The sequence below is a fragment of the Protopterus annectens genome, chromosome 11.part0 (assembly GCF_019279795.1).
Source record: "Protopterus annectens isolate FY-2018-M chromosome 11.part0, PAN1.0, whole genome shotgun sequence".
NCBI lineage: Eukaryota > Metazoa > Chordata > Ceratodontiformes > Protopteridae > Protopterus > Protopterus annectens.
Genome location: NC_056745.1, coordinates 817556668 through 817579865, shown reverse-complemented (window position 1 = coordinate 817579865; position 23198 = coordinate 817556668).

Here is a 23198-nt window from a genome sequence, read left to right as displayed (position 1 = left end):
TGCTAACCTCTGGTTACAGCTTCTTATACTCAGTTAGCCTCTACATTGCTTTACCAGTGTAATACTCGCATACTGGCGACCAAACAGGCTTACACCCGCTTGCTCTCACACTTGCAAATGCACTGACATTGGTGCCTGCATCTGACACTCATACCCCTGGGTGGGAGCGAGGACCACAGTATTACCTTGTGATGCCTATTACATTGGATTACATGCCTACAGTATCAGGAATGGCTGCCCATTAGGAGACGGCATGCCATTTGACTGTACGGAATCAATGGCCTGTCCAGTGTTTTATTCATATTATTTGTGTGTTCCTCTTACAATCTGCACCCGTCTGGCTGATACATGGGAACTTAGACTCTTCAATACAGACAAGTAATTGGGATTTGGGACCCACATTCGTCAGCCGAGTCATGCTACTGCATACCTATTATTCTATCATCTTTCTAAGGTAGTCAGTGGAATATGTGCATTCTGTCCCTATCAGACCTCTCATACGATTAGGGAAAAATGAAGACTGAATCAGGGACGCGGCATAACATCATCAGGGACTCATTTAAATTATTGGTGCTATTAATCTGACACATTGACATACTCAGAGCATATGTATTCATACACATTGTATGAGGTACATGCTGTTTATGACTCTTAATTGTTGTTGTTATTCATTATGTGTAATCCACCACCTTTCCTCCTAATATCACTAGTTCTAGAAGGGTTAATGTGGGACAGAGTTAGAATCTGAGTTGAAATCAGGGATGTCCCTGGTAACAAGGGACAGTTCAATGGTATGGTCCCTATGTGTTCCCCCAATGGTTTATGACCTATCCAGTGGATGTGCTCTTAGGGGTTGGGAGGTATGGGTGTCAGCTAAATGGCCAATCTATCGCCTTTATTTGGTTTGTGCAAATTTTGGGGTGTCCCACAAGGGATGCTCCAGTCTGTGTTCCAAGATTAGAATCCACGGGTGCACTGTGTACCCCCCCGGTTGTATCTTGAATGTGGTCTGGCGAGCAGTGGACTCTTTACATTGTTTGCGTGTATGTTTCCCATATCTGGCTGGGGGTGGTGGTGGAAGGGCATGCTATGTGTTTCATGTTTCATGCCTGGGCTCCTCACTTCCATTGGCATAGCCTGTGAACATATGTCATTCCGGAGTGCTATTTCCTATCATAGCTGTATATATCTGTATATCTATGCGCACACACAGACACAGACACACACACACACACACACACACACACACACACACACACACACATATATATATATATATATATATATATATATATATATATATGTATTTATGTATGTATATATGTACATATATGTATATATATATATATATATATATATATATATATATATATATATATATATATATATATATATATATATATAGATATATATACATATATGTATATGTCTGGAACCATATATATATATATATATATATATATATATATATATATATATATATATATATGTATAAATACGTATATGTATGTCTCCAACCATATATATATATATATATATATATATATATATATATATATATATGTATATATATATTTATATATATATATATATATATATATGTGTGTGTGTGTGTGTGTGTGTGTGTGTGTGTGTGTGTATGTGTGTCTGCAAACCAATACATACTCCATGCAAACGCACTTACACATGCGTAATGGTGTTTATATATGCTTCACCTGCATACTAGTGCCTTATTCATTATGACACTGACACTTCACTCCAGTTATCTTGTAATCGATATTTAGCAGGGTATACAGTGGACAGATGTCGCAATATGTTCTTGTATGGTAAAAAACTAAAAAAGCACACCATAAAACGCCAAACTGAAAAAAACGTAGGATCCAAGCCAAAGACCACAATGAGGCACAATAAACTTAGTGCTTTCATCCACTTTAATGACGTGAACTTCATCAGAAAACAAGAACAATCACCTGCCCCTCATATAAATACTTAATTACAGGAAATGACGTAACAAATGTTATAATTTAAATACTTACTATAAAAAACTACAACAAATTTAAAATGATGAATGATGAACTAATGATGAAAAAATATATATATAAGTTAATAATGAAAAAAAAAAAAAATATATATATATATATATATATATATATATATATATATATATATATGTGTACATGTACATGTGCATAAACATACATATGCCCACATTTATATATACACACACACGCATACATATATATATATATATATATATATATATGTGTGTGTGTGTGTATATACCACGTGTGTGCATCCATTGTGCAAATGAGTTTTTACATATGAATTCATATTATCTATACATGAGAAAACACTTTATATTGATGACCTCATTCAACCCAAGGAATACATCAGCTCCAAATAGGAGCTGCCACAAAGCCTCCTTTTGTTCCAATTTGTTGTTCGTATCACCTATAAATGTTCCCTTCTCTACATAATCTAAAACAGAAAATTCAAATTTCTTGAAATCTGTACAGGAAAGTGCATGTCTAGCTAAAGAATTGTTTTTATCTTTTTTCTTTATAGCTAAGACATGCTCATAAATCCTACGTTTTAAGACTCTTAGTTTTCCCAATGTAATATTTTTTGCATGTGGAGCAGATAGCTATGTACACTACATTCTCACTGTGACAATTGAAGTATTTGTTAGCCCAAAAGGTCTGTCCCAAATGTTCCATTGTGACAAAAGATGAATTACTGATAAACCTACATTGTTTGCAATCTTTACATGCAAACGTGCCCTTTTTATTGCTAACCATCCTGTCATTGTGTTTGTCTAACCTGTTAGATGTTTCTAACATCTGCTTGATGTTTATCACCTTCTTGTATGTGAACTTTGGTGATGGACCCAAAGATGTTATCATTTCCTTGTTCCCAAGGATAATTCTCCAATTCTTCTCTATGATTTCTTTGATGAACCATATTTCGTTCACTATCGGTAGAGGAAATGCGGTTTGAAATTCTTGTGTGTTCTTGTTTGTACTATTACTTAAAATTACTGGGGCTCCCACCACTGTGTCATTAGAAATTAAAATTGGTTTGGCTACCCCATCCCTTAAAATAGAAACCTCATTTTCTATTACCTCTAACCATCTTCTGTCATAACCCCTTTGAATGAACAACTGTCTTAAAAAAGTAAGCTCATCCAAAAAAATGTTATCCTCAGAAGTTAACCTACTCAATCTGATCATTTGCCCCTTGATGACTCCCTTCTTCATGTGTACTGGGTGCAAACTATCCTTGTGCAGATATTGGTTAGCGAAACATGACTTTCTATAAATTTTACTGTTAAATTTTCCGGTGTTATGGTCTATACTTAAAGCTAAATCCAAAAAATTAATATGCTTACCAAAACCACCTATCTTGAAAAATAAAAAGTCTGTAGTACCATTCAGATCTGTAACCATATCTGCAAATTCCGATTGTTCCCCCGACCATAGAAAAAACAAATCATCTATGTACCTGTAATAAAGTTCAACCTTGTTGTAACTAGGATGTGACTTTAAAACCTTGTGTTCCCAATTTGCCATAACTATGTTTGCAAAAGCCGGTGCTACTCTTGCCCCCATAGCTACGCCTGACACCTGTTTATACAATGTCTTGTTAAAACTAAAAATATTGTTGTCAAGCACCAATTCCATTAATGTACAAACAGTGTTCACTTTTTCACCAGAAAAATCAGTGTTGTGTGTAAGATATTCTCTCATGAAATCTAAACCTTCATCTTGATTGATGGAGGTGTATAGACTCCTGACATCAAGTGTACCAAAAAATATGTCCTTATCTGGTGTCTCAATTTTACTTAAAATTTCTAATAAATGCCAGGACTCCCTTAGATAATGTTCAGACTTCTATGCTATCGGATTGAGAACACTGTCTAACCATATGGAAACATTTTCAGTTTTTGATTGTCTAGCAGAAACAATGGGTCTGAACGATGAATTCTTCTCATTATTTTGAATTTTAGGGATACCAAAGAAAGTGGCCATTTTTGGATGTTCCACTAATAAAAAATCGTAATCCCTTTTATCAATTTCCCCTTGACAAAACATGTCAAACAACAAGGTGTCTACTCTCCTAAAACTACACCTTACAAAATCAAAAGAAACCTTTAAATATGTACTGGTGTCTTCTAATAACAAATTTAACGATTTTTCATAATCACAGGTGTTCATGATGACTATTTTTCCCCCCTTGTCAGCTTTCATAGTTCTAATGTCAGAATTCTTGGTTAACTGTTTCAAAGCACACAATTCAACTTCAGATAAATTACTTTTGACATTACAACATCTAATCTCCCTAAATTCCTTCTCACAAATGTTCTGAAATACTTGTAAAGTGTTGACCAATGGAGGGTTGAACACACTTGGCTTACTAGGCATTGAAGTTGACTGTTCAATTGTACTATTGACATCATGCATGATGTATTTAAGGTTGAGCTTACGCAAAAAAAGTCTGAAGTCCACCATCAATTTACCAATATTCACCCGATTGGTGGGAATGAAGGAAAAACCTTTTCTTAGTACATTATTTGTTGCTGCAGAAAAACATGTACTACTCAAACTGACAATGTCAATAATGAAATTGTCACTTGGAAGTGGATTTACCACCTCCGTTTGTTCTTCCCCTTTGTCTTTCCTTTCTGCTGTGTTAAATTGTACCACTTGGTAGTCCGTTTCATGGACGGCCCCTGTTTCCGAAAAGGGCCACTGGTCTGACCATTCAAATTGCCCACCACTTCAGCAAAACTAGTTCCCGCTGCAACTGTGTTGTTTATAGTGTCACTCATGTTTTGAGACTGCTCTTTGCTGTTCAGTGCAGGTACCACTCTACTTGACCTAGGGGAAACTTCTCTGTTGACAGTGGTCATCCCCTCGTCAGTATCAACCATTGTATCCGTCGTATAATTGTTGTTATTATGAACTGGTTCTGAAGCACTACCAACTTCAGTAATGCAAATGTAAGCTTGATTGAAATTGTATGCGCGAATGTCCCTCTTTAACTTGTTTTTTTTTCTAGCTATTATTGCTGCTCTATGTCTATCCACTTTTGCTTCAACACTATTATATAACGTTGTAAGATTGTTGAAGCAACTGTAATTTTTTATGTTCTCATCCAGTAATTTGATATCATTCTTAACCTTAACTATCTCCTTTTCATAATGTGAAACCAACACCCGCATCATAGCCAAACCAGTTTCGTTATACAGTTCTATAAGAGTGTTACACAATTCGTCTCCAGGTGACACACAGTTTGGGAACTTAGCCGTTCTTAGACCCTGCGGTACTATCTTACGCTGTATACACTCCCCTAGGTATTGTGTCTCCAAAACCAGTGTAACATGTCTAAAAACAAGTCTTTTCATTTCGAAAATGCGTTTCTTGCATAAGTTGATGTCATTTAATTGTTTACTTACAGTCACGTTAGACCACAATGAGGCACAATAAACGTAGCGCTTTCATCCACTTTAATAACGTGAACTTCATCAGAAAACAAGAACAATCACCTGCCCCTCATATAAATACTTAATTACAGGAAATGATATAACAAATGTTATAATTTAAATACTTACTATAAAAAACTACAACAAATTTAAAATGATGAATGATGAACTAATGATGAAAAGATATATATATATAAGTTAATAATGGAAAAAAAAAAATATATATATATATATATATATATATATATATATATATATATATATATATATGTGTGTACATGTACATGTGCATAAACATACATATGCCCACATTTATATATATATACACACACACGCATACATATATATATATATATATATATATGTGTGTGTGTATATACCATGTGTGTGCATCCATTGTGCAAATGAGTTTTTACATATGAATTCATATTATCTATACATAAGAAAACACTTTATATTGATGACCTCATTCAACCCAGGGAATACATCAGCTCCAAACAGTAATTCATCTTTTGTCACAATGGAACATTTGGGACAGACCTTTTGGGCTAACAAATACTTCAATTGTCACAGTGAGAATGTAGTGTACATAGCTATCTGCTCCACATGCAAAAATTATTACATTGGGAAAACTAAAAGAGTCTTAAAACGTAGGATTTATGAGCATGTCTTAGCTATAAAGAAAAAAGATAAAAACAATTCTTTAGCTAGACATGCACTTTCCTGTACAGATTTCAAGAAATTTGAATTTTCTGTTTTAGATTATGTAGAGAAGGGAACATTTATAGGTGATACGAACAACAAATTGGAACAAAAGGAGGTTTTGTGGCAGCTCCTGTTTGGAGCTGATGTATTCCCTGGGTTGAATGAGGTCATCAATATAAAGTGTTTTCTTATGTATAGATAATATGAATTCATATGTAAAAACTCATTTGCACAATGGATGCACACACATGGTATATACACACACACATATATATATATATATATATATATATATATATATATATATATATATATATATGCGTGTGTATATATATAAATGTGGGCATATGTATGTTTATGCACATGTACATGTACACATATATATATATATATATATATTTTTTTTTCATTATTAACTTATATATATATTTTTTCATCATTAGTTCATCATTCATCATTTTAAATTTGTTGTAGTTTTTTATAGTAAGTATTTAAATTATAACATTTGTTACATCATTTCCTGTAATTAAGTATTTATATGAGGGGCAGGTGATTGTTCTTGTTTTCTGATGAAGTTCACGTCATTAAAGTGGATGAAAGCGCTAAGTTTATTGTGCCTCATTGTGGTCTTTGGCTTGGATCCTATGTTTTTTTCAGTTTGATGTTCTTGTATGGATTACCGATGTTAATTGGAATGTGATACAGTGGGATTCAGTACGAGAATGTCTGTTTGTTAGAGGGTTGCTGTAATGAATGCACTATTGCTGTGCTGCTCCATATGCATATATACCCATATGACCATGGCTCCTGGTTCCCCAAACACACACCCCAACGCCTTCCTAGCACTGCTGTCATCTATTCTCATGTTGGATTCACGGTGTATCAACACCACTACACATTGGCCACTTCCTACTCCTATAGAGCCATCCCATCAGTTTACTCACTCTACATATCCTCATAACTCCCATATGTTTAGTCCACAAACATTGGTGACATGAGTGACCAAAGGAATACTATTCGCAATTATTGGGTGGCCCCACATGGAACACGCATGTGTTTATGGCAAGATTAGACTCTATACTTCATTACATCTTTACTCCCGTTAACATGACACTACAATTAATTAATATGTATGACTATGTGGTAACGCACACGTTACACATGGGAGCCTAATTATGTACGTGTTCAGCGTATTTCTTTTACAAATAGACTGGTTTAGTACTTGGCGTTGCCATAGCGGGCAGATCACAGGAATGATTCCATGTGTGTGGAAGCCCTCACATTTGACTATCGTCAGCACAGCACTGACTTTGGACACTGTACACACCTCTGCATTTTAGCAGTTTTGTCCCGTCCCTTTTCTGCACTGCCTATTATTCCATCTACTGTTGATGTTTGTATGTGCACATTCCTGTTATCTATGTCTGCAAATGGAATGCATGTTTTACAGAGAATGTACTTCTATATATTGATGTCTGCATGTGTGTTTCCATATATACCTATTACAAACTCGCTAACCTCCACTGGGCGGTCCATTTAGAACTGGGCCATTCAACCCTGGCAAGCCTGGATCCATAATTTCATACCCATAGTTCCTCCACCCCACCCGTGTACAACTTACATGCATAACTTCCAATATCCACTTATTATTGCAGCCATGACACACCTCCAAACATTGCCCTCTCCAAAGTGTTAGGGGCCCTACACATATGTTGTCCCGCCTTGTGTATTCTCAGGCTCTCCCACCATTTAGTCTTTGAACATACCTGCCCTTGCTTGTGTAATGGTCGGACGCCCAAATGCGCCTTTTAATTTTTGGGTAGTCCCAGCAGGGACTACTCTCTGTCTGTGTGTAAAGTAGACTTAGCAATTCAATGATGTTACTCCCACTGGTAAAACCCTGCCTGTGGTGTGAGTAGCAGTGCTTTGCTCACTCCTGACCAGCTTGTTATGACATACGCTGACAGTACTCTATATATATATATATATATATATATATATATATATATATGTATGTGTGTGTGTATATATATATATATATATATATATATATATATATATATATATATATATATATATATATATACATATATATATATATATATATATATATATATATATATATATATATATACATATATATATATATATATATATATATATATATATAGATATATATATATATATATATACATACTTATATACATTTCCTACGCTGCTTACACCCATGCAAGCGCACTCGTATATGCTTACTGTGTGTTATATATGTTTACTGCCACTTATTTGTGCTTACTTGTGCCTTGTTCATTATGACAGTACCACTTTGATTGAAAGGATCTGGTTAAATATCCCATGTGATACTCAAGTTCACCTTTACATGTTATTATGTTGGTTTTATAGCAGAATGACATTCATTCCACATGGAAAATTATATGTGCTTTAGTCGAAATTGAACCGTGAATGGCTGTTCATTAGGTGGATGCTGTAACTACTACACTATTGGCATGCTGCCTCATTTAGATGTATACCCATGGTTAATAGTTACCCGAACACACACCTCAACACTTCACTAACACAGCAGGCATCCATTCTACAGTTGGATTTGCAGTGTACCACTCTGGTACACATTGGCCACTCCCTACCCCTGTAGACCCATCCCATCGGTGGACTCACTACACGTATCCCCAGGAAACCCTAACATTTAGTCCACAAACATTGGTGACATGAGTGACCAATAGGACACTATTCGCAATATATGTGTTATCCCACATGGGACACACTTGTCTTTATGTCAAGATTAGACTCTTACTTCTTTACATACTTACTCCCGTTAACATGACACTACAATGAATTAATTAGTCTGACTAAATGGTAACGTACACGTTACACATGAGAACTAATTATGTATGTATTCGGCGTGATTCATTCACAAATAGACCGGTTTAGTATTTGGCGCTGCCATTGCAGGCAGATAACAGGGATAATTCCCTGTGTGAGACAGCCCTCACATTTGATTTATTCAGCACAGCACTGACTTCAGACATTGTACACACTTCTGCGTTTTAGCAATTTCGTCCCTTTCCTCTTATGCACTACCTATTATTCTGTCTACTGTCGAGGTTTGTAAGGGCACATTCATGTGTTTATGCCTGCAAATGGAATGGATATGTTACAGGGAATGTATTTCTACATATAGATGTATGCATGTGTGTATGCATACATACATATAACTAACTCGCTGGCCTCCATGAGGCTGTCCAATTAGAACCAGGCCATCCAACCATGAGACGCCTAGATCCATAATTACATAACCATGGTTCCTCGACCCCACCTGAGTTCGACATGCACGCAATCCATCCATTATCCAGTTGCTTTCACAGCCATGACATACCACCACACATTGCCCTCCCCCCAGTGTAAGGGGCCCTACACCTATGTTGTCCCAACACATGTATTATCATGCTCTCCCACCCTTTAGTCCTTGAACATACCTGCCCCTGCTTGTGTAATGGATGGAAATCCAAATATGCTGTCAATTTTTGGTAGTCCCAGTGGGGACTACCATCTGATTGTTTGTAAAGTAGACTTAGCAGATCAACAATGTTACTCCCACTGGTAAAACCCTGCCTGTGGTGTGAGTAGCAGTGCTTTGCTCACTCCTGGCCAGCTTGTTATGACATACGCTGACAGCACTATATAATACCATAGTTGCATTTGCTGTTGATTCCCTTCTCATCCCTTGTCAATGCTGTATTGTTACGACGTTCATTCTTCATAAACACATATATATAAAAATATATATATATTATATAAATATATATATAGATATATATATATATATATATATATATATATATATATATATATATATATATATATATATGTATAATATATGTGTATATATATATATATATATATATATATATATATATATATATATATATTTTACATCTGTACATACTTATATACATTTCCTATGCTGGGCACTGCTTACACCCATGCAAGCGCACTCGCATATGCATACTGTGTGTTACATATGTTTACTGCCGCTTATTTGTGCTTACTTGTGCCTTATTCATTATGACAGTACCACTTTGATTGAAAGGATCTGGTTAAAAGTTCCATGCAATACTCAAGTTCACTTTTACATGTTATTATGTCAGTTTTATAGCAGAACGACATTCATTCCACATGGAAAATGATATGTGCTATAGTCAAACATGAACCGTGAATGTCATTTCATTAGGCGGATGCTCTAACCACTACACTATTGGTGTTCTGCTTCATTTATATGTATACCCATGGTTCATAGTTACCTGAACACACACCTCAACTCTTCACTAACACAGCAGGCATCCATTCCCCTGTTGGGAAAACCGCACCACTACACAAGCGCCATTCCCTACTACTCTGGACCCGTCCCGCATGTTGACTCACTCCAAGTATATTCAGACTTCCCAAGCCTATAGTCCTGGCACATGCATATATATAATGGTCAGGGTATTCATATTTTCATCTGGTTTTAGGCTTAGCCAACTGGGACCGGGAATGCCTTGTACCTGTTTGAAAGTCAGACTTAGCATGTGGACAAAGTTAGTCTCACTGCTAGCATTCTACCTGTGGTTAGAGATGCAGGGGGTTTGCCCACCTCTGGCCAGCTTGATATGTCAGCACTAGATAATATAGCAATAACCCATGCCTGGGTGTGGGTAATGCTGGATTTACCCATGGTTGGTGTGGTTTGGTCCTGAGGGTGAAGCCTGAGGGACCAAACAAAGACAACCGTGGGTAAATCCAGCATTACCCACACCCAAAAGTGGGTTATTGTTATTATACTATGGTGTTAGTTTGTTTTGTATTATCTTTGTATTGTTGTTATTTATGTTTTTGTTTGCTTTTCTTTGTATTCTTCCACTTTTTGTGAGATAAAATAGTCCACACTTTCAGTTTGTGTTTATTGTTTATTTCTGTTTTAATTTAAATACATGTTATTTTTTAATTTTTCAGGAAATGTTAGGAAATAATTATATTAGTAGATATAGTTGTAAAGCTTTTGGTATGTCTTCATAGTTTTAAAGCTTTTGGTATGTCTTCTTGTTGTAGTTTCTTTTATATTTCTGTATTGGTTCTGTCTTGATGGTTGTCTGTGTTCATATGTTGGCTTGAGTTCTTCTTGGTGTAGTATCTGTAATGAGAATATCTATCTATATATATATATATATATATATATATATATATATATATATATATATATATATATATATATATATATATCTATATTTATATATATGATTTTAGTATAAATTTAGAGTTTACTTACTTATTTTGTTGAGTTTCTATGTTGTAGACGTTTATTGTTCCATAGTTTATAATCTGTTGTTTGTCTTGTAGTTTTTCTGATTCATTTTCCAGGTATGGATGTTCTGTGTTATGGACTTTCATTTTTTTTTTCTTGGTCCGTTGTCTGTTGTGTTATTGATATTGTCTTCATGTATTGGATTTTTTGGTGTTTCTTGTGTTCCAGATATTATTTTTCCCCATGTTATAAATTCATCTACTGAAGGTTGATAATACGATCTTAGTGATTTTTCACTTTTATGTCCTGTCACAGTCATTATTTGTCTTGTTTCCATCCCCGATTGTGACAATAATGTTACTGCTGTTGCTATTAAGGAGTGGTTTGTGTATCTCTTTGATAGGTTTGCTTGTTTGCAGATTTGTGGTAACATGTTTGCAAGATAGTTTTTTCCCATTGGTTGTGTTGTGTACCATGTATCCATTTTGTCAAGTACATGTTGTGGATATTATTTTGGGTGGAGGAACAGTTGTTTTGTATTAGGTGGCCTTTTTTGTAAGTATTTTTTGAAACTTTTTACAGGACATAAAGGGTCTGTGCGGTTTTTGAACATGAATCCTCTTAGCAAATGTTTTGTAACATCATAATGTTCTTTGTGGTTTTTTGTATGTTCGTTGAAATTTTTTGTTACATATTCTGTGCCATCTGTATATTTGTTTATTGTAAAACTGTCTTCTGTGAGGTATCGTACTCCTTCATTCCCACGTCGTGCAAAGTGTAACTGTATATCAAACCATACTTTTCTTACTAGTCCGTCTGCTGTGTTTGGGGAAAGTGTTTGACTGTTTCTCAGTTGTGTTATTTCTTGCATTGTGAGTGGCTGGTGGTGTTCTGCTGTATATTTTCCTTGTCTTCTGTAATTTTTAATTACTGACTTAAATACATTATTTGCATTTGTTAGAGATATATCTGTTATGATGTTAATCTTTCTATTTAATGGTGGGTTGTTTATATATCTGTTTAGTCCTGCACGTAAGGATACAAATGCACTTATTACGTATTCTTCTCCTTTTGTGTTTCGTACTGTAGCATAGAATTCTCTAAGTATTGTGTTTAATTTTTCTGGTGTAATAGTGTGGAAGTCTATGTTGTAGTTTTTGTTTTCCAGTTTTGAAATATGTTTATAGCCCACTGTGTTTGTTTTCTTGTACTTAATTCTTCTTTTTCTAATTCTAGTGTTTCTATTTGTTTAAGAGTTTTTTCTGCATGTCTTTTACGTTTCTGAGTGGAATAGGCTTTTAATGTTTTTTTACCTTTCTGAAGAGTATGGCTTGTCACACTGTTGTCTTCTATAAGGGCCGTGTTATGCTGTAGTAATTCCTGTTCTTGTGGTTGGAGAATTTCCTTGCTTGTTGATGGTTTCATTGTGGTTTGTGGTATGTTCTTAAATATTTCTTCTATTTCACTGTCACTTATTAGTTCAAAGTTTACTTCCATTTTTTTTTATTATTTTCTATCTATGGTGTCTCTTGTTTGGGTGTTTTTTCCTGTCTGAGTTTGTAGTGTTTCTGTTTAACAGGGCTCGTGCAGGTTTTTGAAGGGATGTAATCAAAAGGGCTAGGTGGTGCTTGGTATAATATAGTTTAAGCAGTGTAGAACTTTATAACGTGTAGTTATGTTTTAGTACTTATAGGTATGTTAGAAATGTGGTGTAGTTTTAATTTGTATTAATTTTTTTAAAATATGTAGTTTTACTAATTGGTCAATAGATGGTGGTGTTGTATGCGCTTTTAGAAGGTGTATGCTGATGTGGAAGTTAGGTATGGTGTGTGTTTTTGACTTTGCGAGGGATGTGTGCTGTGTTTACTTTTAGTGTGTACATTTTTGGAGTTGTTTGTGTATAGCTATTTTAGGGAATATAGCTGAGTGAATGGTTTTATCAGAATGCTTGCTTTTATTGTATTATAAGTGGTGGTTATGTAGTGTGTGTGGTGTATTTGCGACTGCATGACATTTTATTTTATTAGTATTCGAGGTGAGGGACTGAGGACTGTAATAAGGGAATTGGTTAGTTTTGTGTGATTAGGTGTAATTGTTAGGTGTTTTTGGTGTTACATTTGGTTATGTTTATTTGCTGTCGCCGCAGCATGATATTTTCACGACCGGACTTCTTCCATTATTTGTTGTACGATTTACTATGTGCACGCTGGTTGGATTAGCCAATCAGCGTGCACGTTTATCGGCTTTTGCGAACATCGCATGGTATAATATGGGTGTTCTGCTGCTGTTTTCCTTTGCATTGGTTATGAATGCTTTCTTGTGCCCATGTTTGTTCTGTAGATATATATATATATATATATATATATATATATATATATATATATATATATATATAAATAATATCTGTACGTACGCATGCATATATATCTACATGATTAATTACTTTGATCATACTGTTGAATGACTGTGCTGTCTGCTATGTTTGTGATAACATCAGAGTTAGGTATAACTGCCGTGGCTTAGTGGTACATCACATTGGTTATGGTGTGTAGGGTCCTGGCATCGAGCCTGGCAGAGGCAGTTTATTGTGTTGCTGGGCAGAATAAGGGCCGTTGGACAAAGGATGAGTACAACACTTTTGCATTTCGCCATGTTTAACCACCATTTCCCATCACACAAACACCTTCTGCATTCTTACTGTGATACGTCACCCCAGTTCACATTTCGATGGTATTATATCATTATACAGCATAAAATTAGAAGGATATGCTCGTATATGGATTATGCGTCGTAAATGGTGTGTGCTGCAGTCGAACTGGCAATGTCTGCTCAATAGGCGGATGCTCTAACCACTACACTATTGCTGTGCTGCCTCATTTGCATGTATACTCATGTTTCATAGTTACCAGAACAAACGCAGCAAAACATCACTAGCACAGCAGTCATCCATTCTCTGGTCGGAAATAAACCACACCACTACACATGTGCCACTCCCTACTGCTCTAGACATGTCCCATATGTTGGCTCACTCCAAGTATATTCAGACATCCCAAGCTTATAGTCCTGGGACAAAAGTTCATATAATGGTCAGGGTGTTCAATTAGTCTTCTGGTTTTTGGCTTGTCTGAATGGAGACTGGGACTGCCCTGTACTTGTTTGAAAGTCAGACTTAGCACGTGGACAAAGTTAGTTTCACTCTTATTATTGTAACTGTGGTTGGAGATGCAGGAGGTTTGCTCACCTCTGGCCAGCTTGATATGACAGCACTAAATAATACGGGGGGAGTTCTGCTGCTGTTTCCCTTCACATTCGTTAGGACTGCTTTATTTTGACCATGTTCATTCTTCATGGATATAGATATATATATATATATATATATATATATATATGTCTGTACATACACATGTATATACACCTACATACTTATTTACATTTCCCATACTGTTGAATTACCGCCACGCATACCTGCTTATGTCAGCTTGTAAGTTACTAAATCACCCTATATCTGATAGCTTGTAAGTTACTAAATCACCCTATATCTGATGACCATTATTCTGGGCATCATATAAAATTAGCAGCCCTTGCATGGTTTGGACCCAGGAACAGAAACATCTTAGTCACTGGTTTGACCACTACACCATCTGTGGTACATTCTGCATGGATGGTAGTTAGGATATTTGACTTTACTACAGGCATTCCACACTACTGGCAACAAATGTGACAGTTGGTTGGTGTACATATGTATATAGTACATGTTAATGTTCATATGTTTCTGAGAGACATATGTATACAGTTGCAAGTATACATATTTATAAATAGGACACATACTTGACAACTACTTATATGCATGTATGTGAGATGTGTAGCTGTAGCTATGCGTATATAAGTATGCACATTTATAGATGTATGACTACATATCTGGGGTTGTACATGGCCATGTATATGAACACCCACATCCAGAAGGGACCTGTACCGTTTGTATACAGGGGTTGTGTGCATCATTACGACGTGGAACCTGGACAGGATATACAATTTGTGGACATGTACTATTTGGATGATGGCTATGGGGAAGCTTCTAGGGAACATGTGAAAGGTATATATTCCCGATAATGCACAAATGGGAGATGTGCATCACAGTCAGGTGTTTAATCCCAGGTCGTAGGTTATGCAGGACCGGCTGGAGGCTGAGCAGGGTTGTGGACAACTACTGCTAATGCAACTTGTGTCCGGATGTCTACGGGGCTGGACATCATGTTGTGCCACCAATTCTAATCTTTAGAACAGACACTTATCCCATGAGGGATGTCCATAAATTGCGGATGCCAATGACTCCCATTTTTTTGGCTTTATGAAAATGAGGGATGGTTATACATGCATTGGATACCTAGTTTGCAAGCCTGAGACTGCCTAGGGTGAGACTGCCTACTAGATGTGGGTAGGGGGCACTATGCGCAGATATAGCTGGCCCAAGTTAGCCGCCAGAGTATGGGTGGGTTTGGTGGACTTTCAGCAAGAGGGGGTGGAGTGCTGCGGAGGGGATGATGGGTATTCAATTATGTATCCAGGTGTGTAGGGGTTGGATGGCACAGTTCAGGCCAGACCATTATGTGGGTGTGAGCTGGTACCATTTCTGTACATGTGTATCACATATTTTAATGTTCATATGTTTGTGGGATTGTGTTCTGCAGTATGGCCTGTCAGGGTGTATTGGGGATGTGAATGTATGTTCTTTGGTTTCCTTTTTGATTCATTCACTGCACCCTTTTACACCTCCAGTTCACCTATTGTACATCCAACCCAGTCTCGCCTTGGCAAATTATTACATTACCCATCACCCCCACCAAATTCCACAAACACACCATCCATCCCTTCTCTGGTTGCTGGCCCATGGCACAGACAGCAGTGCACATTGTGTACTCTACATATCTCTGGTACCAATATGGTTGTGAGGACAAACCTAGCATATTTGGTCTTCCACATGCCGTACTTCAAGCACATAGGTACATGCAAATACTTATCTTTCATGACATGGTAGGTTGACCCAGGTAATACCCATTCATCTTTGGGCCGTCCAGACAAGGACGACTCGGACCGCGAATGGGCAGATATTGAGCAAATGCTCTGACCATTGGTAGGGTTGCCACCTTTTCAAATGGCCAAAGTGGGACATTTTCAGTATAAACATCAGATTTTACAGGCCGACACATACCCACGGTAAGTACAAAGAATATTACTTAACTTTTTTGCCTAAATAAAAGCTTATTCTTGTAGCATTTTAGTTGCTTATTCTGTTTATTATAACATTTGGGTATTTTAGATACAGAATAATTGTTTTTATGCAACTATAACATAAAATATAGGAAATAATTAAATCCTACAATCTCAGGACATTTGCCATTTTTAATATTTTTTGTCAGGACACAACTGCCCAAAGAGGGACTGTCCCCTGCAAAGTAGGCCTGAAGAATGTATTTGTATCCAAGCTGGTGTCATGATGCATGCATGTTAATGTTCCTCCTTAAGGTAACAGACTCGTGTACTGCGATTTCTTTTAGTTTCCTGGCCAACCTGCAGCTGTAAGTGGGAGGGCGCTCACCCCCTCTCACGCTATGGTTCAGGCTTCCTGAACAGGGAGCTGAGAAGAAAGCAAATTTTATTAATTAAAATAAATAAATAAATACTTAAAAATAGCGCCCTTTCCGAGGCCGGCCTGTACAGTGCCCTAGGCGGTCGCCTAGTTTGCCTATGCCTAAGGCTGGCCATGAAAGCCATAATAAAAGTGGGACAAAGGCCCAAAAATAGGGACAATTTTTAAATATTGCTCTTACAGTCTTAGAAAGTTGATAGAATAACAGGTTTTGCAATAACATTGATTTTTCTGAAGGGTATGAAGTCTGAAACTCAAATGTCTGTCATTATTTTCTAATTTCAGTCTTTAATGATTTGCCACTAATTTTCCAGAAAAACACAATGTCATGAAAACTGGAGATAGACAGCCTGCAGCAGGATGTCATTCTCTGCATTAAAATACTTGCCACTTTTACTAATCCCACATTGTGGTATGATTGTCTGAAATTGGAAGGAAAATATGCATGAGAAATGGTACGGTCTAACCTGGCACAGCCCTACATACCTACACACTCTAGTGGCAGGGGTGGCAAGTACTCTGTGACACTGAAATATGTAAGGGTGGCTACATATATGTAAAAGTGGTAGCCATGGGAAGTTGTGTTATGTGCACAGTTATGGTGTGTTAGATAAAAGCTGTAGGTATCCCCAAGTACCCTGGAGGATGACACAGAGTGCACACATGACACTATGTGGTATTGCTGCTTTTATCTTTAGCTGCATAGCCATAGTACTGGAACATGTAACTAAAGTGTCTGCAGACAGCTATATATGTGTGTATGTGTTAGATCTTAGCAGCACCAGACAACTACATACAAGCAACTATACAACTCTGAGGTAACATAGTCCTGACATATAATGATAGTGTCACAGTATTCCACAGCAGAGGACCCAAACAGTTATATTCAGATCAGTAAGAGAACATACCCATAACTGATATTTAAGTATTCCAAATAAATATGTATATGAAAAAATGGTTTGGCTCTATACAATATGGTTTACACAAAACAATTCATGTAGTCTCCCAACCCCTCAACAAATTCAGTAATACCACAAATGAGCAAATGACATGCCAATAAAATGTGGGCTTGGAGTCAGAAGTGAGCTGTGTAGAAACACAGACATAAACATTTGGGGCCTGCATGGCTGCTGTACAAAGTTCCAGAGTGATGCTATCTGTTCCCTCATCCATGTCCCACCAATAAACATACATTCCACACTATAGACCTCTTGCACAGAATTATATAAAACTCTTTCCATAATGGCATGCAGCATGTATTAGATGTGCTGCTTGCTAATATATACATCTGACATTTCTCTCTTGACACACTGTCAAACATACAATAAGGCAGTAGTGAACTGACGTCTGTTGTAATTTGCACACTGTACAAGCAGTCATGAAAACTGTCGTATCATTGATCATTGAATAGTGTGTGCCTGGCTTTTGGATACAGGCCAGCAACCCCATAGTAACTTCCATTTATCCTGCCACGGCAGTAGACCTTCAGTCAAAGTAAAACAGCTTAGCACAGTGACAGCACTGCTGTACCTTGAAACAGCAACATGAGCAAACAGCACATTAGCACTGTATCAAGGATATAATGAGGTACTACAAGCAAGTTATAAAAATACATTTCCCACACACTTTCCTTTTAGGAATAACTGCTGCACTTGCAAATACTTCTTAGCCATACTAAAAAGTGCTTGGTTTGTTGTTGTTGCACAGCAATCTTCAGTAACATGCCAGAGTCCATGGTAGATGGGAGAGCTTATGTCATGCAATTTCAAAGCTTCTGGATGGGTACTCTTGCTAATAAGGTACAATCTAATGGATGTGCTTGAATCATGTTTTCCTCATTGCAGAAATTACCAGTGCCATACTAAGAAGCTCACTCACTAATGTGCACACATGAGTACCTCCAAAGCATAATTGGTATGCCCTTTGAGAAGATATGGGGAAAAGTAATGACTTCTTTAGACTGTAGAGGCATTGAAGAGAAAAAATACTATCAGAGTTAGGCATTGGAAGCTTGTACACATTTCTGATGCCAGTGTTCAAACCCTAAGAATATCATGCCATGCTGTTGATTTTTGTACTAAGCAATGGTTGCACTACAACTAGCCATGTTAACTAGCTGCTCAATTGTGTGTATCATGTTGGCAACATTAATGCACATGAGTGCAAGAGGGCGAGGGCTACCATAGTTCTCTGGAATGCAAGCTGGTGAATAGCTATGATTTCCAAGGGCACTGATGTCAGGGCTCACCGGTGGTGTAGAATAGAAGACAAAATCTTCCTAATTCTGTTGTATAGAGACCACAAGGAATGCCTGACTGAGGACTTGTATGAGGGTCCCCAATATAAAGTGGATGATGATTACAGTCTTGCCAGGGTGGTGTCTGATGCCAATGACATACTGTACTCTGTTGAGCAGTGCCAGCACCACTTCAGTGATCTGTGCAGGCATCATCCTGGCTTTCTTAGCCAGCTGGAAAAAAAGGACACAGCAAGGGCCTCTGAGATGTGTTGTAAGAACTTTTAACTCATTCCCTCCAGTAGAGCTCTTTTGAGTATGTACCTTTAACTCCTAGTGGGCGTGGCTTCAGCATTTAAAAATTGAAGTTATCACCTTACATTTTTAACAAATACCCATTGACAGAGGTCATATATCAATACAATTGTGTTTGCTATCATGTATGCTTCAAGATAAAATTTTCCTATACCTTGTATGTAACATGGTTTTGGAATTATTAATGCAAATATGAACAGGCAATATTTGACGCCTAGAGGAGCAGTAGGGTGTAACTGCAGAAATGCCTGGAGACGTCACTCAGCTGTTATTCCTTTTGTCATATCATTTCTGATGCATTCTGATTGTATTGAACATGTAATTAAGGAGTTCTTTATTTTTTCTACTTCGTTTTACAGCTCAGGCAGAGAGCACAGAGAACTCCCTCCTTTTCTAGAGGAGAATGGAGCAGCTCTCCAGGCCATGGGGTGCCTATAATTTATTGACATCTTTTGCAGTAATCATTAATATCTCTGCCAGTCATTTGTGTAAACTGTCAGAGTGTGTACCTGTGGAAGTGGTGTAATTTTGTTAAAGTAGAGCACCTTACAAAATTCTCATACTTATCATGTCAAGCTATGTATTGTTTGTAAATATTAAATTCATTTTGGACTGATAGGTGCCATAACATTGCATAAGTATAACTGTATTATGGAACAGCATCTGTTACTATAGGAGAAACAAACCTTTGTACTTATAGGCACCATTCTTAACACATCCACAAGCAGGACATACTGCATAGCTGTAGGTCATAAGGGTACATGCTCCTACTGCCTTTGGCCCATCTATCCAACTGCAATGCATCTATTGTATTCTGACCTGACATAAGATCTTACATGTGTGACCAGTGCACACTGCCTTATTCAGGGTATACATGTTTTGGAGGGCATTGCTAGTTGTGTAAGGGGGATCATTTTGGATGAATGCTCTCTATTGGCAGGTAATGTGTATTGTGGTGTTAGGAGAGGAAGGTAGCAGTTTTGGGAGGGCTGTACTGAGTGTTGGTTCTGTTTGCATTGACACCATATTACTCATGATTGTCTTCAAAATCTGTCAATGCAGGAAGTACTTTCTGGCTATTATTTTCGTAACTGAAACCAACATTCTATTTTTTCATGTACTATACATACCTCTCAACTGTACTGAATTCCTCGGTATTTACTGGTTTTGAGGCAAAAAAAATGGGGTGTCACGAATTATCGAGTATTTCCTTCAAATCACAATTGTCAGAGAGCTTAAAAAAAGGTGTTTATGAGAAATTATGGCCGCAGGCCTGCACACGACTTGCAGCAGCCAATGAAAGAGGACATCACGACAATCCAACGAGTCCATATCACATCAAGAGTCAAACTTTGTGTTTTAGATGCTGCATGCTGCTCATAATTATAAAACTTGAAATACGTTTGGGAATTTGGGACTTAAAGTCAGCCTGGGGCTCCCTATGTACTCTGAATTAAAGAGGAAAGGCAATCGTTCAGTTCTGTAAGTTTGACGCCAATTGCCATGGTGACCAATGCCGCCCGCTGCAAGTGCTAAAAGCAGGAACTGGCTGTGTGATTTCTTTTGACTAAAAAAATGAATAAAAGGGTTAGCAAGCATAGCATACAGTGATAGTTCAGCACATGGTTAACAGCAGTATTGATCCTCTGGTTCTTGGTGAAAGAGTAAAGAGAAACTTGGGACAGTGAGCCATTATCAAAGAAAGAAAGAAAGAATGAATGAGCAGCACAGCCGATAAAACTGTTTAATTCAATAAACAAATGGTTTCATTGGCTGTGCTGCTCATTCATTCTTTCTTTGATTTATCTTGTGCTGAACAGACATAAAATTACAGTAGACCCTTTTTCTGTTCTTTCTAATAGTGAGCTGTTATCACAGGTGAGAGGGAGAGTTTATAAAACAGAAGATGCCGAAATAATTTATAAGTGGATGTGGTACCACTTAAAGCTGATTTTACAATAGGGAAATATCTAAATTTAAGAAGTGTACAGCAGTAAAATGCAAACAAAATGATACTGTAAGCACTGTAACACATCACAACAGCACCATTTCGTCATTCCTAAAATTGGAAGTTAACTAGGTACTTGCTTTGGGAGTGGGGAAGGTTACTGGACTTACAGCACCTTCATTGTCTACTTACAGTGTTAAAATTCCAGACCTAGGTTATTGACATACATCTTAGCTTTCCCTGATTTTAACTCAAATTTTAGGTTGTCTGTCTCTCTTAAAACTGGCGACTGTTGTAGAAAACGTGGTGAATTGCACTTAATAAATAGTGATAGGAATTCGAGTTATATAGAGTTATTTATCATACTCTGTCATTCTGTCAGTTTCTCAAGTTAATAGTGCTAATGCTAGTATTTTATAAGTGTACCTAATTATTTCTTTGTCCATGATTCTGTTGAGACTTGTCCCTGACTGGTTGAGCGCTATGCTTGAACGTGCATGTGCTTTGTTGGTCATAGCATACCTCTTAGCTGTGACTGTCCATGATTTTAGGAAAGTTGGAGATCTAAACTTTTTTTACTTAAGAAAATAGATATTAATTCACTTTCTCTTATCCTGTGAATGTGTCATGTTTATAATACTAATATTTTAAAAGTATCCCTGATTATTTCTGGGTTTGTCTGTGATTCATTGAAAGCTATGTGTGATGATTCTTTCATATTGTATACAAGCACTCCTTTTACAGCATTCTCTGATTTTGCCATAGAATTGTTTTGTGTCAAATGAAATATGTGCTCTAGTGAGGAAGCAGTTTCAGTGTTAAAGGAGCCACACTTTTTTTTTCAAATAACTTTTTATTGAATTTTCCAAAAAAGGACAATGAAACAATATGGCATGACGATACAATCAAGATAAAACAGAATTAAGTACAAAGTGAAACAGGTACGTCATAAATATGTACATTTATACTCTAGTCCTCTTATATAACATAAGCTGTAACAGAAAAGGGGCGAGGGGGAACAAAAAGAACTATGTACAAGATTATCAAACATATATACACAAGAAAAGATTACCCAAAGGTTATATAGGAGGTGCTACTGTGATTTCCACAGACAGGAACCAAGTAATTCTATAATAAAGACACAAACATACAAGAAGGTAGATCAGACTAGCCAGGTTGAGAAACTGAAGCATCTTAGATACCAGATCATACACTTTCTAATCTCCCCGAAAGACATCAAAAATTATTTTCCGTATTTCCTTGTAATATACTCGCTTATTTGGGTTATTAACGAAAATTTTTGGGAAGATATGTACTTTATCGCTAAATTCTTAAGGCCGCACCAGGAAAGTTTAGTGCGATCTAACCAGTTTCTAGTTATACAGAATTTGGTCAATAAACATAAAATGACGAGTGCATGAAGCTTAAATCTAGGTAACCTAAGATCAGTGACATGCAGGATTGCTAGTTCCCATGAAAGGGTTGATTTTTGATAACCCATCTTTTTTAGTCTAACTTTGAGGGAGCACCAAAGTTTATATGTGTGACTACAGGACCAAAGAATGTGTA